We start from the raw sequence: 18,131 nt of genomic DNA on the forward strand, positions 1-18,131 counted from the left end.
AGCCGCAGGGGATGCATAACACCACCCTAGTGTGGGGGTGACAATGCCTCTGGGATCCTGACACCCCTATTGGTTCCACTGCTGGTTGTTTTTCTTTTCTGGTGGGACTTTGGGCAAGTTGCTCCCCCCTCTAGGGCTCCGTCCCCAGCAGGCAAATGGGGATTTTGTACCTTCCCGCTATTGGAAAGTGCTGGGAGAATCCCCCAGCCAAAGCTGCTCTGACAGCGCTAAGCAGCATCTGACCATTCAAGGTCGGAGCGCACGGCCCAGGAGGAGGAGTGTCTGGCTCTGGGGTTTCACTTCAGCCCAGTCTAGAGAGAGGGGCCCAGCCATGGGGTTTGGCTCAAGAAGACCAAGTCTCCAATTCGTTAAGGGCGTTTTGAATTCCAGTCCTGTGCTCCAAAGTGCTTGGTGTCATTTCCACATTTTAGAAGCATGATCTCCACTCCATTTTCCAAATCATTCATGAAACTATTGAATAGTACTGGACCCCAGACTGATCCCTGCCGGACCCACGAGGTGCCCCCTCTCTGTTGGGCAGCCAACCATGGAGAAGGGCCCTTGGAGTCTGGGGTTTCAACCAGCTCTGCACCCACGTGACACTGATTGCAGCTGGACCGCATTTCCCTCGTTTGCTTGTGAAAATGTCCTGCGGGACTGTGTCAAAAGCCTTAGTATTCCCAAGATAGATCCCATCTACTGTTTACCCACCTCCACTAGGCCCGGAACCCTGCCAAAGAAGGAAAGAGGATTGGTTTGGGATGATTTGTTCTTGACAAATCCATGCTCGCTTGTCCTAAGAACCAAATTCTCCTGTAGGTGCTGCTGACAAACTGTTTAAGAATGTATTGCAGTATCTCTCCAGCTATGGAAGTGAGGCTAGCTAGTCTGTAAGTCGCAGGGGTCTCTTTGTTCCCCTTTGAAAGATAGGTCCTGTCTTGTTCATGGATGGGAAGATGTTCTTTTTCAGGGATCTCAGATGAGAACTGGGGCACAACACCTGGTTTGTTAAGGCCACAAAAATGGAGGCAGGAACCGCTTCTCTCCTGCTGGCAAAGAACCCCAGGTACTTAAAAGACAGGGACTCACATCCCTGAATGGGCTTTAGAAAAGGCAGTGGTTAAAAAGTTTGGCCCCGACCATTTCTTGTTTCCGCAGACTAGACATTTTAGCAAACTTTAGAATTCCTTGGTGTTAAACACCGTGAAATGCCCCTTTCTCCTTCAAAGAGGGCTTTATCGCCCCTTATCTCACTCAGGCTCACGACTGCCCAGAGTTTGAGAACTGTCCCTGTTCCCATTGGGCAGCTGGGGAGGAGCCTGAGGTATAGAGAAGGGAAGTGACCTGTCACCAGATGGATCAGACTGAACAGGTTTCAAACCTCGAGGAGGCTCTTACCTTCTAAACAGGGACGACTGTTTTCTAGTAAAATGACTAAAAGGGAAGGAGAAAACTCGAAAGAGGTTCCTCCTGGCGCTCACGTCCGTGAACCCGAATACGCTCTCAGTCCTCAGAGAGAGACCTGGAAAAGGAGACTTGCTGCAGCAAAGCCACAGGGGTCTCTGAGGTTTCCCTGGCCCCTCACCCCTGTCCTGCCTGGCTGATGTCAGCATCTCTCTGTGAGGTCACCACCTCCCCACCACCTTGGACCAATAGTCTGAGGTCCTGCAAAAGGCCTTTGTGATGTCACTGCCCCACCCCTCCTTTGCTGTGCCAATGTCCTGCCCCTGGCCAGGCACTTTGCAGGTTTGAGCTACTCCCTGTGGATCACCCCACTCAAGGAGTGTTCGTTCTAGGCAGCAAGCCGGCTAGACAGGGAAACATCAGACGCTGCTCCCAATGCTAAACTCAGTTTTTCAGAAATGAGTCGACTTTATGGCCAGAAGAGACCATTAGAGCATCTAATCTGACCCCCTGCATATCACAGGCCTCCTGTATGACACAAGAGCTATTTTGGGGGCAAACACATTCCAGAAAGGCATCTAGTCTTCATTGACTGACATCAGGAGATGGAGAATCCACCACTTTCCTTGGTAGCTTGTTCCTGTGGTGAATCATCCTTGCTGTTGAATTTTTGTGTCTTAGTTGTAATACGAATTTGTCTCTTTTCACCTTCCAGCCATTGGGTCGTCTTATGCCTTTCTCTGCTTTATTCAAGAGCCCTTTAATACCCAATCTTTTCTCTCCATTAAGGCACTTCAATGAAGTCACCTTTCAATCTTCTTTTGATAAGCTAATCAGGTTGAGCTCTTTCATTAGCTCACCAGAAGGTATTTTTTCCAGTCCTCAGAACATTTGGTGGCTCTTTGCTGCCCCAGCTCCAATTTCACAAGATTTTTTCAAATGAGGACACCAAAACTGGAGGCAGTATTCCAGTATCAGTCTCACTGATGCTGTGTAATCTTCTGTGACATTGACTTAATCTGTAACTGTACAGATCACCGTTGCAACCACTGTTCTATATTTGCAGCCAATATTACAGAGAAGTGGTCGTGTAAGGGGTCTATGGAGAGGTTCTGATTGGCTGATTATAATGATGCTATCTCTAGATGTATATCATTTTTTGTAGCTGACATTATGAATATTGGCTCTATGCTGCCTGTATTTCAAACTTGTGCTCTGCTTCAGGGAATGATGCCTTTGTTTAACTGATGAAAACATAAACTAGACACTTATAGGATTGGAACTGATTTCAGCTGATGGACAGGTGTGCTAGGTTTTTATGCATTTGGACAGTGAAATGTTGAGTGTGCCCATTCATTTCAAGCATCCTCGTATGGTGGAGCAACTGAACATAATGGAGAATGAAAATGTTTTTTTCAAGAGGGCACGCTGGTTTGAACAAAGGACCACTTGATCTGCAATCAAACACTCTACCCCTGAGCTGTACCCCCAGTGCAACAGGAATATGGAATCGTGGTCTCCAGGACTTTGAAGGACAGACCCTGCTTCATCGAGCTCCTTTGCCATTCCCAGACCACAGGTGGTTTTAAAAATGGGGTTTGATTAAACTTCTTAAATGTGGTAAACACCACAGCTTGCACACCCACTGATATAGCTTCTCCCCATGACAGAGCTGCCACCTCCTGGGGAAGTGGATTGACTATACCAACAGGAAAACTCTTCCCCCTCAGCATGGAGCAGTGGTTCTCAAGCTGTGGGTCAGGACCACAAAGTGGGTCGTGACCCTGTTTTAATGGGGTCACCAGGGCTGGCATTAGACTTGTTGGGTCCTGGGGCTGAAGCCAAAAGTCTGAGCCCCCCCCCACCCAGGGCTGAATCCCTCAGGCTTTGGTTTTGCCCTCCCCACACTGGGGCTCAGTCTTTGGCACTCCCCCCCCCCTGAGTGGGGGGGGGGCTTGGTCCCTTTTTCCAGGGCTACGTATTAAGTTATTTTGGCAGAAGGAGGTTGTAGTGAAAGGATGTTTGAGAAACCCTGGCATAGAGCATCTCCATTACTGAGCTGCAGCAGCCTAGACTCACTGTTTGAAACATTGACCTGGCCTTAGCCTCTGAATATGTCTAGGCTTCGCTCCCTATGGCACTGTTGTGATCAGACCCTGAAAGTACAGCCATGGAGACACCACACACCAGCCTTGCCTAGCTGGCAAGGATCAAACCTTCACAGAAAGGCACCCATGGTTTTCTAGCCCAGCTACCTAAGGCCTCAGCCACAGCCACTTAACACAGGGGCCTTTCTACACTCTGGTTCTGTTCTCACTGAAGGGTCATTTCCAATTGTTTGCTCAGACCAGCTTCCCCAGCACACTCACTGCTGTGCAGCTCTGTACGTGTGCTCACACCCAACAATTCAAAGTAGCCATTCAAAAAAAACTTCAAAAACAGACTTCAAAGAGAAATTGCAGACGTTATGAATATTGGCTCTATGCTGTCTGTATTTCAAACTTGTGATATGCTTCTGGGGAACACCCTGGACAAGTTGGTGTCAGTTCTGCCTAGCCTGCTTGATGGCCCATTAAGGACCATCAGCTATACAATCGACCCACTGAGAGAAGGCAGATACACCTTGTGACTCAGCAAGGTCTGTAGGGACCTGCCTATGGAGAGAACTCTAAGGTTTTTCTGTGCCACGTGCTGGATAGAGTTTCCTTGGGACAAAGAAAGCAAAGACCACATGGCAAGAGAGTATAAAAGGCTGATGCCTCATCTCCATCTTGTCTTCAATCCTGCTTCTTACCTCTGGAGGGACTTTGCTACAAACTGAAGCTCTGTACAAAGGACTGAATGACCCATCTCAGTGGGGGATGTACTCCAGAGACTTGATTTGAACCTGCAGTTTATTCCATCACTGCTACAAGCCTGAACCAAGAACTTTGCCATTACTGGATGTGAAAGGTTAAAATCCATGTGCATTTTATATAACAACCTGGTCTATGGATTGTGCCACCTCTTTTCCAGACCCGAAGTCCAGAGTATGGTCAAGGGACCAGAGGCCTAGCAAATAGTGACCAGCTAAGAGAAAGCTGGGTAAACAGAAAGCCTTGCTTGCTAAGATAGGCCTGGCCAGCAAATTGCCAGGTGTTGGAGCTGAGAACTAAATAATTGTGTCTTATTCAGATTTGCAGATTGAGCAAAGAATCCCTATTCCTATTGTGTTAGTCTCTTCTGTAGGGAGACGTTTTTCCCACAGAGCCAACCTTGAGTTTATGAAAAGTTGGCACGTCAGTATAAGATATGGCATCCTTCCACCTCCCTTCCCAGGGACCAATGCCTGCCGTTAGACACACAAAAACAATCTTTATTGCCATTTTCTTTCACTGTTTCTTTGCTTTAACCCCTAGGAATGTTACTGTTGGACAATCAATGGAGTTGCTCCATTCCTATGGACCTCAAATCAGAATTCAACATATATATTTTATACTAATAACACATTATCAAAGTATTAATGAAATGTTAACTTGCTAACTTGAGACCATGGGTGGAGACATTATGTAACCTATTAACCATTGGCTACTGTGCTATCTTGTCTTGCTGCAAAACCTATCCCAGGGTTTGGAACTGCCTACGCCGTCACTTTCCCCCACCCATGGAAAATCTATATATTCTATTGTAATTAATTAATTAATAGTGTCTCTGAGCCTAATAAGCCCACTCCGCCATCACTGTGTGTAATAAACTCCTATTCTTTTCCTCTACACAGTGGAGATTTGTGTCCTTCACAGACACCTGCTGAAGAAAGAGGAGATTCAGCATCCAGCTTGGCTGAATGTGTCTCCTCTCCCCACAGCTTGGTGATTTTTAGGAAATGGAGAAGACTGCCTTTGCCTAGCTGTACATTGCTTGCAAAAGAAACAGGTCTTTTTGGTGACAAGTGTTGAAAGGAGCCATTAGACAAATATGGAGACAGGAAAAATGTCCCCCAACTAAACTGGCATCTCTGGATGCTGAAGCCACAACACAAAGTGCTAAACAGTCTATGAGAACGGGTGGTGTTAGAAGAGTCTCTACCAAAGCCTTTTGCCACCAGCAGGGGCGTCTCTGTGCACAGAACTCCTGGTAGTGTGATGGCTGCAGGCAGTGGAGAACTCCATTTTGGCATCTCTTTGTCGGTGAACATCTGCAGTGGCTGTTTAAAGGTCTCTGGATAGTGATCTTTGGGAAGAGCTGGCTGAAGTGTCTTCCTAGTAACCAGAAGATCCTGGCTTGGCCTGCCAGTTCTTCCTTGCAAGTCTTGAGGGAAACGGGGAACGGCTGTAGTTTGGAATTTGCAGGTGTTGTCCTGGACCATCAAATGGAACAGTTGCAAGTATTTTCTTGAGGCAGGCACCATGGCTTAGCTGGCTAAAGTACCTGTCTAGCAAAGAGGAGATCCTAGGTTCAACTCCTAGTGGTGCCTTGTTGTATAGCTTTGTCTCCTCTGCTTACATTTTCCTGTGTCTTTCCGGGAAACAGAAGAGACCTCCCTTGTTATCCAAGTAATTGCTTGCTAAGGAAAAGGTTTCTTTGGAGAGAAACATTGGAAAGAATCAAATCACAAGCCTGGAGTTGATGAAAAGGCTGCTGTGACTGGCATTAGCATGTTGGTTGCTTCAACTGCAATTGCTGCAACACGAGAGCCTGCGCCACACGTCCTTGTGATTCGCTGGGGATGTCTGCACACAGATGTCATGTCATCTTCCTTTTGAATGTCACTGATGAAAAATGGAGCAGCTGGGAGAAAAGTCCCAGAGGCACCTGCCAGGTAAAGTGGAGGTTAGAGATGCAGCACCCAGTGGTGCCTTGCCAAATGTGTCCACTCCTCCCACCTTTTGGTCAATTTTTGAGGAAACAGAGAGGACTGCCTCTGCCTTGCAATGCAAATGCTTCCAAAAGAAACCGGTTGTTTTTTCTGACACGTGTTGGAAGGAGGCACCTAAGAAACGTGGAGACAAGGAAAAGGTCGCCATAACTCAACTTGCATCTATGGCTCTTGAGGCCACAACGCAGAGCACTAAGCACTGTACGACCACAGCTGGGGACAGAAGGGTCTTTTCCACAGGCATTTTCCACTAGCAGAGTCCTCTCTGTGCACAGAATTCCTGATAGTTTGATGTCTGCAGGCCCTGGAGATCACTATTTTGCCATCTCTCTCACTGTTTCAGTGAACATCTGCTGTGGTTGTTGAAAGTCTGTGATGGGATCTATGGGATGCAACCTGAACAGTGGGACCCCTGAGCCTGTGTCCCACTGCCTGGGCTCCCTCTCACACTGTGATGCTGTGAGGAGCTGTGAATCTCTGGCAGATATTGCACTTACACAGACATCCACAGGTAGGGACACATCCAACTGTTACATGAATGCTTCTCCCAGCCACTCAGAACACTAATGACAGAGAGCTTCCCGCCAATTCCCCCCAGCTCTGCAGCCTTGTGCCCCTGGATCATACCATCTTGCCTTAATCAGAAGCCTGATCAGTGTGAGTTTATTACGCCGGGTCCACCCCTCCCTCACTGTGAATCGTACATGAACCAGCCTTGTAATGGAGCTGCGATTTCCCAAGAACTTCAAGCAAAATACACCAGTTTAAGTACAGCATAAAACAGATTTATTAACTACAGAAAGATGGAGTTTTAAGGATTATAAGTGGTAGGCATAAAAGAGCAAAGTAAGTTACCATGGAAATTAAAGATAAATTCACAATCTAAACTTTACACCTTATTACACTAGGCCGTAGTTCGGTTATGCCACAGGAAGGCTTAATGCTCGAGCTGCAGTGCATGCTGGGCAGGCTCTAGGCCGGGCTCCCCATGGCAGGAGAGAAGAAGATGACTCGGCCCCTGGAGGGGCAGGCTGAGGCTTTCTGGATCCCATTTGCTCACAGCCAGTCCCCCGCCCCTACCCCCAAGTCATTAATGGCTCCCCCAGGTCAGCCAGAATGGAGCAGCGGTTTTCACTCCACCAAGTCCACTTATGGCTTACAGGCAACTCCCAGACCCACCATCTCGGCCAGAAAGGAGCCCACTCAGCCTCGCCATTGCTGCTTTTCCTTCCCCCCAGAACCCCGCTTCTCCTGGGCTGCAAGGAGCCACCCCTGGGAAGCCAAGAGGCAGGCACAGGATTCTGCCTCCCAGCAGCCAACCGCACCTCCCCCGGCTTTGCAGAACGAATGGTGATGCTCTACTAACCCCACTTAGCCGCAATGATGTGCTTACTTTCTGCCCTGCCTTCCTCAGCTCGACTTTCCTCTTTGGCCCCATTCCTGCCTCACTTCCTCCTTTGGCAAGTCACGCAGAGGAGGCCAGCAGGAAGAGTCGGCCTCCACCAGCCAACCTCCAACAGCAGAGGAGACCAAGCCACAAGCCTCCAAAAGGTGACACGCCGCACTCCTCTAGGTTCTCCAGCCTGACACCAAGGTGCTTTCTCCACTGCTGTCAGCACCCTCTGTCATGCGGGGGTTGGAGTTATCCCAGGGACAGGCCAATAGGAGAAGGAGGAGCATCTTCCTGAACAGCAAGGGGATCTGGCAAAAGGAAGCCAGCATGTTTCTGCCTGGTTTTGAACCAGGGACCTTTTGCGTGTTAGGCTAACGTGATAACCACTACACTACAGAAACTCCATCTGTTTGGTTCTTGCTCACCCTAGCACAGACCGATGGACAAACCTAGAGAAAGTGGTGGCAGCCCTTCGATGGGACAGCTGGCAGAGCAGAGGGCTGGAGCCAGACTCAGGAAGTCGTCCTTACGTCGCCCTTGTGACTCCAGCTTGAGGGAGAGCTTCTTTTTCTTCCCCTTGCTGACAAAGAGCAAGAGAAGAATGAAAGGTCAGGTGGGCCAACTCGGTGCAGAAGCCCATGCTGCCTTTTCCTGCTGCATAGCCTGAAATGAGGGACTCGTGGCAGTTAAAGGAACTGCTGCACTTTCAGAAAACATCCCACCCGTGCACACAGGGGGACAGAAGAGCCTGTTAGTCTAGCACGCTCCCAACTGAACTACTTGAGCAGCTGCTCGGTTTCTTTTTGGCCTCCTGCTTTTCTGTCTGGGATGTTGTTGTCAGTTGTGGCACAGAAAAAGGACGTCATTGCGAGCGGCCCATGCAGACAAGATTCACTTTTGCCTTCCTTGCTCGGCTTTACTTGCTTCCTCGCCCTATTCCTGCCTTAGTTCCTGGGTTACCTGAAGGCGACGGGGGGCCAGCAGTACCAGGAGGAAGTTGGGCATCTAGACCCTGGTGGCAAAAGTCCTGCCGCCACTTGCCACCCCACTCTCTTCTCCCAGCTTCACATATTGGCCACCAGGGACTTGGGGCCCAGCAGCGCAACGGAAGGCAGTGGACAGAGCCACCCTCGCCTTGAAGCTCCGGCTCATTAAACCACATCTTCAGTCGCTGATGGCCAATGAGAGACTGACATCGCTTGCTATTTTAGCACTTGGAAATGCCATTGGCCAATCTTTGGATCTCTGTAATGCTGCGCTTCAGTTCATGGGGGAAAGGCGAGAGAAGCGACCTTTCAACTAAAGGCCTGGGGTTAACATCCTAACGCTGTCTCCGACTGTAACACTATTTAATACCGGCCCACCCTGTGCTACTGACAGTTCCATTGCTAGATGTTAGTACATTTCAGTTACTGTCAAAATTAAAAAGTTTCTATATGCTTAAAGAAAATGCATTTGTTTTATTTGCTTATATATGGCATGAATAAATACAGGTTTACAGAACCTAGCCTGCAAATTTATCATCTTATATGACAGAGAAAATCATGCATCGAAATTGTGCGTCAAAATCATGAGCTGAGCTACAAATGCAATGAAAAATAAGATATTCAAAATTTTAACATGGGGGGGGCACCGAAGACACGTCTTGCCTGGGAGAGGCACTTGTCCGGGAGAACAGGAGTTAGTCTCACATGCCTATTTCCAGGCTGTAATCTGTGGGCACCCTGCTCTGGGGGAGGGATCGCGGTAGCCCAGACTCAGGGCTGGAACAGGCCCCGGATTGAGGGGGTGGCTGCAGGGTTTGCAGCGCTCTGATGTCTCAGACAATGTGTCTCTCCCAAAGCCTCAGATCTGCGTCCCCAGAAGGCTCCTGCGCTGCCTCCGCTCCTTTCACATTCTACAGCAAGGAGCAGCAGCAAGGGTCAGGGATGAGCCATAGGGCACTAGGTGGGGGGCAGAGGCTTCAGGAGCCCAGAGTGTTTGCCTGTCTGGGCATTTTGGCTGAGACCTCAGGGACACATTGTGAGGCAGAATCCCAGGCATCTGTATGGAAGGAGCATAAGGTCGTACGAATGGCCAGACTGGGTCAGACTGGGTCCATCTAGCCCAGTATCCTGTCTTCCCATAGCGGCCAATGCCAGGTGCCCCAGAGGGAATGAACAGAACAGGGAATCACCAAGTGACCCATCCCCTGTCACCTATTCCCAGCTCCTGGCAAACAGAGACTAGGGATACTATCCCTGCCCATCCTGGCTCAGAGCATGTCCTCCATGAATTGATTTAGCTCTTTTTTGAACCCTGTTATAGTCTTGGCCTTCACAACCTCCTCTGGCAAGGAGTTCCGCAGGTTGACTGTGCGTTGTGTGAAAAAATACTTCCTTGTGTTTGTTTTAAACGGGCTGCCTATTCATTTCATTTGGTGACCCCTAGTTCTTGTGTTATGAGAAGGAATAAGTAACACTCCTTATTTACTTTCCCCACACCAGTCATGATTTTATAGACCTCTAGCATATTTCCCCTTAGTCAGCTTTTCTCCAAGCTGAAAAGTCCCAGTCTTATTATTCTCTCCTCATATGGCAGACACTCCATACCCGTTTCTGAACCTTTTCCAATTCCAATACATCTTTTTTAAGATGGAGCGACCATATCTGCACGCAGTATTCAAGATATGGGCGTACCATGGATTTATACAGTGGCAATAAGATTTTCTCTCTTATTCTCTATCCCTTTCTTAATGATTCCCAACATTCTGTTCGCTTTTTGCCTGCCACTGCCCATTGAGTGGATGTTTGCAGAGAACTAGCCACAGTGACTCCGAGATCTCTCACTTGAGTTGGAACAGCTATTTTACATCCCATCGTTTTATATGTAGAGTTGGGATCATGTTTGCCAATGTGCATCACTTTGCATTGATCAACATTGAATTTCATCTGCCATTTTGTTGCCCTTTCACCCAGTTTTGTTAAATCTCTTTTTAGCTCCTCACAGTCTGCTTTGGACTTAACTATCCTCTGTAGTTTTGGATCATCTGCAAATTTTGTCACCTCGCTGTTTAGCAGATCGTTTATGAATACGTTGACTAGTCCCAGTACAGACACCACTAGTTACCTGTTTGCATCCTGAAAACTGTCCATTTATTCCTACCCTTTGTTTCCTGGCTTTTAACCAGTTATTGATCCACGTGAGGACCTTCCAGAAGTGAACGTAAGCTGGTACATTCCGGTATGAGGTACTGGCAAGAGTGGGTACGCTGTGCCAGCCCGGCCCGGCTTCCCCAGGGTGGTGATTTAAAGGGCCCAGGGCTCCCTGCAGCCTCCCAAGCGCCCCTGGCGGAGCCCCGGGGAGCAAATCACTGCCCTGGAACGCTGCTCTCTCCCGCACTACCAACACAGAGCAGGGGCGGCGGGAGCTTCCTTACAGTGGGGGGGTCACTATTGTCTGAACTGTGGCACTCCCATGAAAACCCTTCCCCAAGGACCCACACTCACACCACCTCTCCCCCTGAGGCCACACCCACAGAACGCCTCTCCCCCCCCCCCAAGACTCCCCCTTTCCCCCCTCCATCATTTGTCCTAACAGCCAGTTAAGAGTGGTGGGGCCACGGCCCTCTAAACCCCCTGTTCCAGCACCCCTAACACAGAGCTCAGCAGCAGCGGTGTGTGTGTGCGTGTGACAGAGGCTGCTGTGCTGAGCTGAGCCAGTGAGGGAAGCGGGGGCTGATGTTGGGGCTGCCCCCACCCCCTGCCTCAGGACTGGTTGCTTGCAGCAGCTGTCTGAACATAGAGACAGTGTGCCGACACACTCCCTCTCCCCACACACACACTCCCTCTCCCCACACACACACAGTCTCTACCCCGCCACGCACACTGCAGTTGAAAAGCAGCTGGCAATCTAGTAAGATGCCCGTGGAATGGTGGGAGTGAGAAACCTGCATCATGTGATGCTGTACCAGCCCATGAGGCACTGCAAACCCTTCCCAAAACACCCTGCAGCCAGTTGCACAGCTACCCACAGTGCACTGCTCTCTGTGGCCATCCAAGATTCTAGCGTGGATGTGCTCTGGTGACACAAGGGGCATAGTGTGGACATGCAGCAGCTGTTTAATTAAAACACTTTAAAGCCGCATTACCCAATAGTGTAGACACAGCTTGAGAGTGAGACAAGACCCAGCTCTCTTGAAACTGAAGAATTACAGCTTTCTCCGTAGTTGGCAGGATTTGAACCTGCACAGTGAGACCCCAATGGATTTCTAATCTACCATCTTAACCACTCAGCCACAACTACTTGGTTGAGATGTGTCTCTCACTGCACTCTAGTTCTGTTCTCACTGAGTGATCAATTCCAGTTGTTTCCTCAGACCAGCTCCCCCAGCACACACACTGCTGTGCCATTGTGTAAGTGTGTCCATGGCTGAACTGCAAGAATTCCTGCTCATTTCCCTTCTGGCTGGAGCATGGTTAGAGTGTGTTTGTGGTCAATGACATTGCTGTAGATTGTTGTCCATTTCCTGCCTTGATCATTCAGACAGTCCCTTTCCTGCCATATCCACAGCACATCAGTGATTGCAATAGCAGGGGGCAGGTTTTCTCTGGGGCACTGAGATTTGTCAGGGGGTTGGTGGCTCCTTTCTTTCCTCACCCTGGAGTAAACTCAGCTTTTTATTCCATCCTTGATGTTTCATGGAATAACAACAGACGACCGAGGAAAGAGGTGGGCAGGGCGGGTCTCAGGGGAGGGGCAGAGAGGTGGGGGCGGTGGGCAGGGCGGGTCTCAGGGGAGGGGCAGAGAGGTGGGGGCGGCGGGCAGGGCGGGTCTCAGGGGAGGGGCAGAGAGGTGGGGGGGGTGGGCAGGGCAGGTCTCAGGGGCGGGGCAGAGAGGTGGGGGCGGTGGGCAGGGCTGGTCTCAGGGGAGGGGCAGAGAAGTGGGGGCGGTGGGCAGGGCGCGTCACAGGGGAGGGGCAGAGAGGTGGGGGGGTGGACAGGGCGGGTCTCAGGGGAGGGGCAGAGAGGTGGGGGCGGTGGGCAGGGCGGGTCTCAGGGGAGGGGCAGAGAGGTGGGGGCGATGGGCAGGGCGGGTCTCAGGGGAGGGGCAGAGAGGTGGGGGCGGTGGGCAGGGCGGGTCTCAGGGGAGGGGCAGAGAGGTGGGGGCGGTGGGCAGGGCGGGTCTCTGGGAAGGGGCAGAGAGGTGGGGGCGGTGGGCAGGGCGGGTCTCAGGGGAGGGGCAGAGAGGTGGGGGCGGTGGGCAGGGCAGGTCTCAGGGGAGGGGGCAGAGAGGTGGGGGCGGTGGGCAGGGCAGGTCTCTGGGGAGGGGCAGAGAGGTGGGGGCGGTGGGCAGGGCAGGTCTCAGGGGAGGGGGCAGAGAGGTGGGGACGGTGGGCGGGGCGGGTCTCAGGGGAGGGGCAGAGAGGTGGGGGCGGTGGGCGGGGCGGGTCTCAGGGGAGGGGCAGAGAGGTGGGGGCGGGGGACAGGGCGGGTGTCAGGGGAGGGGCAGAAAGGTGGGGGGGTGGGCAGGGCGGGTCTCAGGGGAGGGGCAGAGAGGTGGGGCGGTGGGCAGGGCGGGTCTCAGGGGAGGGGTAGAGAGGTGGGGCGGTGGGCAGGGCGGGTCTCAGGGGAGGGGCAGAGAGGTGGGGGCGGTGGGCAGGGCGGGTCTCAGGGGAGGGGCAGAGAGGTGGGGGCAGTGGGCGGGGCTGGTCTCAGGGGAGGGTCAGAGAGGTGGGGGCAGTGGGCAGGGCGGGTCTCAGGGGAGGGGCAGAGAGGTGGGGGCGGTGGGCAGGGTGGGTCGCAGGGGAGGGGCAGAGAGGTGGGGGCGGTGGGCGGGGCTGGTCTCAGGGGAGGGGCAGAGAGGTGGGGGGGTGGGCAGGGCGGGTCTAAGGGGAGGGGCAGAGAGGTGGGGGGGTGGGCAGGGCGGGTCTCAGGGGAGGGGCAGAGAGGTGGGGCGGTGAGCGGGGCGGGTCTCAGGGGAGGGGCAGAGAGGTGGGGGCGGTGGGCAGGGAGGGTCTCAGGGGAGGGACAGAGAGGTGGGGGCGGTGGGCAGGGCGGGTCTCAGGGGAGGGGGCAGAGAGGTGGGGGCGGTGGGCAGGGCGGGTCTCAGGGGAGGGGCAGAGAGGTGGGGGCGGTGGGCAGGGCGGGTCTCAGGGGAGGGGCAGAGAGGTGGGGGCGGTGGGCAGGGCGGGTCTCAGGGGAGGGGCAGAGAGGTGGGGGCGGTGGGCAGGGCGGGTCTCAGGGGAGGGGCAGAGAGGTGGGGGCGGTGGGCAGGGCCGGTCTCAGGGGAGGGGGCAAAGAGGTGGGGGCGGTGGGCGGGGCGGGTCTCAGGGGAGGGGGCAGAGAGGTGGGGGCAGCAGGGAGGCCTTGGGGTAGGGGGTGGAGAGGCACCAGGAGGCCTTCAGGGAGGAGAGGAGCGAGCGGAAGGGGGACCAGCAGGCCTCAGCCACAGTGGAAGAGCGGGGGTGGGAAGTGGCCAATGGGAGTGAGGGCGGAGCACAGGTGGGGCCTCAGAGAGAGGAGAACGAGGGAAGGGGGTGGAGGGGGCAGGGCCGCTCAGAGGATTCAGGGGGCCTGGGGCAAAACAATTTCGGGGGCCCCTTCCATAAAGAAAAGTTGCAATACTCTAGATTCCTGTATTCTCGTAGGGGCCCTGCTGGACCTGGGGCAAATTGCCCCCCCTGCCCCCCCTCTGGGTGGCCCTGCCCTCAGCCTCCCCTCGTAAGTCCCCTGCCCCCTAATCATATTTGTTGCCCTCCCCTAGACTCTCTCCAATTTGTTTCTGTAGTGGAGGGGGCGGGGCGAAAGCTGGACGCAATGCTCCAGATGTGGCCTCCCCAGTGCCGAATAGAAGGGAATAATCACTTCCCTCGATCTGCCGGCAATGCTCCTACTAATCCAGCCAATACGGCCAGGTACCCATATTGAATGCAGACCCAGCAATATTTGATACATTGGTTACTGTCCATTCAGGAGGTTATTTCCCACCTATTCATAAATAATGTAGATGCTCTAAGCGGAGGGGAGAGAGCTGTCCCGTCCGTGTAGTTAATCCATCTCCCCGAGAGGTGGTAGCTATGTCACTGGGGGAAGCTATGGGGGTGGGGGTGCAAGCTGTGGTGTTTACATGGATCTATAAGTTTAATCAAACCCCATTTTTAAAAGCACTGTGGTCTGGGAACAGAACAGGAGATCGCTGAGGCAGGGCCTTGTCCTTCAAAATCTTTAAGATCTCTGACTTACTTACACAGCACTCATGGGGGTATAGCTCAGCGGTAGAGTGTTTGACTGCAGTTCAAGTGGTCCTTGGTTCAAATCCAAGTGCCCCCTTACAAACCTCTTCCTTCAACAAAAATAATGGCATTTCTGTTATGTTCAGGAGTTCCACTGAATAGGGATTCCTGAAATGAATAGAAACACTCAATGTTTTCCTGTGCAAATGCATAAAAACCTAGCAAACATGTCCCTTCACTGAAATCAGTTCCAATCCTCTAAAGGATTAAAGAATCCTTATTGAGGTTGCAGGAAAAACCATCCTGATGTGTAGAAAGAATAGTAAATATGGCAGGCGACAAGCTTGGCTTAACAGTGAAATCCTTGCTGATCTTAAACACAAAAAAGAAGCTTACAAGAAGTGGAAGATTGGACAAATGACCAGGGAGGAGTATAAAAATATTGCTCAGGCATGCAGGAGTGAAATCAGGAAGGCCAAATCACACTTGGAGTTGCATCTAGCAAGAGATGTTAAGAGTAACAAGAAGGGTTTCTTCAGGTATGTTAGCAACATGAAGAAAGTCAAGGAAAGTGTGGGCCCCTTGCTGAATGAGGGAGGTAACTTAGTGGACAGAGGATGTGGAAAAAGCTAATGTACTCAATGCTTTTTTTTGCCTCTGTCTTCAAAAACAAGGTCAGCTCCCAGACTGCTGCACTGGGCAGCACAGCATGGGGAGAAGGTGACCAGCCCTCTGTGGAGAAAGAAGTGGTTCAGGACTGTTTAGAAAAACTGGACGAGCACAAGTCCATGGGGCCGGATGCGCTGCATCCGAGGGTGCTAAAGGAGTTGGCGGATGTGATTGCAGAGCCATTGGCCATTATCTTTGAAAACTCATGGCGATCGGGGGAGGTCCTGGATGATTGGAAAAAGGCTACTGTAGTGCCCATCTTTAAAAAAGGGAAGAAGGAGGATCCGGGGAACTACAGGTCAGTCAGCCTCACCTCAGTCCCTGGAAAAATCATGGAGCAGGTCCTCAAGGAATCAGTTCTGAAGCATTTAAGCCTGGTCTACACTAGGCATTTAAATCGGTTTTAGGAGCATAAAACCGATTTAACGCCACAACCGTCCACACTAGGAGGCACCTTATATTGATTTTAATGGCTCTTTAAACCGGTTTCTGTACTCCTCCCTAACGAGAGGAGTAACGCTAGTATCGGTATTACCATATCGGATTAGGGTTAGTGTGGCCGCTGATCGACGGTATTGGCCTCCGGGCGGTATCCCACAGTGCACCAGTGACCGCTCTGGACAGCATTCTGAACTCAGATGCACTGGCCAGGTAGACAGGAAAAGCCCCGCGAACTTTTGAAATTCATTTCCTGCTTCCCCAGTGTGGAGATCTCATCAGCACAGGTGACCACGCACAGCTCATCAGCACAGTTAACAATGCAGTCTCCTGAGAATCGTAAAAGAGCCCCAGCATGGACTGCACGGGAGGTACTGGATCTGATCTCTATCTGGGGAGAGGATTCAGTGCTAACAGAACTGCGTTCCAAAAGACGAAATGAAAAAGTATTTGAAAGAATTTCTAAGGCTATGACGGATAAAGGCCACAGCAGGGACTCAGTGCAGTGCAGAGTGAAAGTTAAGGAGCTCAGACAAGCCTACCAGAAAACCAAAGAAGCAAACGGAAGGTCAGGGGCAGGTCGAAAAACATGCCGCTTCTATGCTGAGCTGCATGCAATTTTAGGGGGCTGCGCCACAAGTACCCCACCCCTGATCGTGGATTCCGAGGTGGGGGTTGTAATCTCTGCCATGGCTGAGGATTATGCAGACGGGGAAGATGAAGATGAAGAAGAGGAGGAAGACCTAGCAGAGAGCACACAGCACTCCGTGAGCCCCAGCAGCCAGGAGCTTTTTATCACCCTGACGGAATTACCGTCCTCCCAGCCCTCACAAGCCACTATCCCAGACAATGACGCCATGGAAGGGAGCTCTGGTGAGTGTACCTTTGCAAATAGCAAACATTGTTTTTTAAGCAAGCCTTTTTTAATGATTGATTTGCCCTGAGGACTTGGGATGCATTCGCAGACAGTATAGTTACTTAGAAAAGTTTGTTAACATGTCCGGGGATTGAGAGGAAATCCTCCAGGGACATCTCGATGAAGCGCTCCTGTAGGTACTCCAGAAGCCTTTGCAGAAGGTTTCTGGGCAAGGCAGCCTTGTTCCGCCCACCATGGTAGGACACTTTACCACGCCATGCATGTAGCAAGTAATCAGGTATCATTGCGTGGCAAAGCATAGCAGCGTATGGTCCCGGTGACTGCTGGCATTCAAGAAGCATCCGTTCTTTATCTTGTTCTGTTATCCTCAGCAAAGTGATATCGTTCAGGATAACCTGGTTAAAAATCAGGAATTTAAGTAAGGGGGGTGGCCATTTTTCTACTGGGTTCGTGGACTGCATCAGCTTAAAAAAAAAACTTTCCTGCACGTAGCGAAGCGGGGGGAGGGGAGGAGTGAAATGCCGATGATCTTTTCTGTGTTTGGTCACCGGCAATCTTCCCCAAGCTACCAGACACGCAGTGGGGGGTGTGTGGGAAGGTTGTTGATTAGCAGGGAGCTAGCGTGGTATTAGCCATGCGTTGGGGGGAGGGGTAAATCACTACAGAAGCCGAAAGACAGTGGCTTACCATGGCCGCATGCAAGCTGAATTCTGATGCCTGGACCTGTGTCTGTGAGATCTGTAACTCCAGAGCTGCAGGCACTCACTATTAAGATGAAAAATGCGACCTTGTAGGGAAATCACATGTGCTAGGTGAATAGTGCTGTTCACTGTGAAAGAGTATAACCATTGTTCTGTAAAATGTATCTTTCTAAATATTTATCTCCCTCATGCAGCTGCAAATTTTTCAACCATCCCTCCTCCATCCCAAAGGCTAGCACAGATAAGGCGGAGGAAAAAGAAGACGCGAGATGAGATGTTCTCGGATATTATGGAAGTTACACGCAATGAAAGAGCTCATCTGAATGAGTGGAAGGACGTGGTTTCAAATTACAGGAAAGAGGCCAGTGAACGTGAGGACAGGAGGGATGAACGTGAGGACAGGAGGGACAACCGAGATGAGAGGTGGCGGCAGGAAGACCGGCAGGAAAATCAGCGGTGGCGGCAGGAAGATCAGCGGTGGCGGGATGCAACTCTGGGGCTGCTGCGTGATCAAACTGACATGCTCCGGCGTCTTGTGGAGCTTCAGGAACAGCAGCAGGATCACAGAGTGCCGCTGCAGC

General features: G+C 51.7%; 3 non-coding genes across 3 annotated transcripts; 2 read left to right on the top strand and 1 right to left on the bottom strand.

The window, feature by feature from the left end:
• Window positions 1–5,783: 5,783 nt before the first annotated feature.
• TRNAA-AGC lies at window positions 5,784–5,857 on the top strand. The gene has a single exon. It is a non-coding gene; the product is annotated as a tRNA-Ala (tRNA).
• Window positions 5,858–7,980: 2,123 nt separating this feature from the next.
• TRNAV-AAC lies at window positions 7,981–8,053 on the bottom strand. Its single transcript has one exon. It is a non-coding gene; the product is annotated as a tRNA-Val (tRNA).
• Window positions 8,054–14,890: 6,837 nt separating this feature from the next.
• Window positions 14,891–14,962, top strand: TRNAC-GCA. Its single transcript has one exon. It is a non-coding gene; the product is annotated as a tRNA-Cys (tRNA).
• Window positions 14,963–18,131: the final 3,169 nt, after the last annotated feature.

Source organism: Mauremys mutica, unplaced genomic scaffold (genome assembly GCF_020497125.1).
Source record: "Mauremys mutica isolate MM-2020 ecotype Southern unplaced genomic scaffold, ASM2049712v1 000845F_np12_obj, whole genome shotgun sequence".
Taxonomy (NCBI): domain Eukaryota; kingdom Metazoa; phylum Chordata; order Testudines; family Geoemydidae; genus Mauremys; species Mauremys mutica.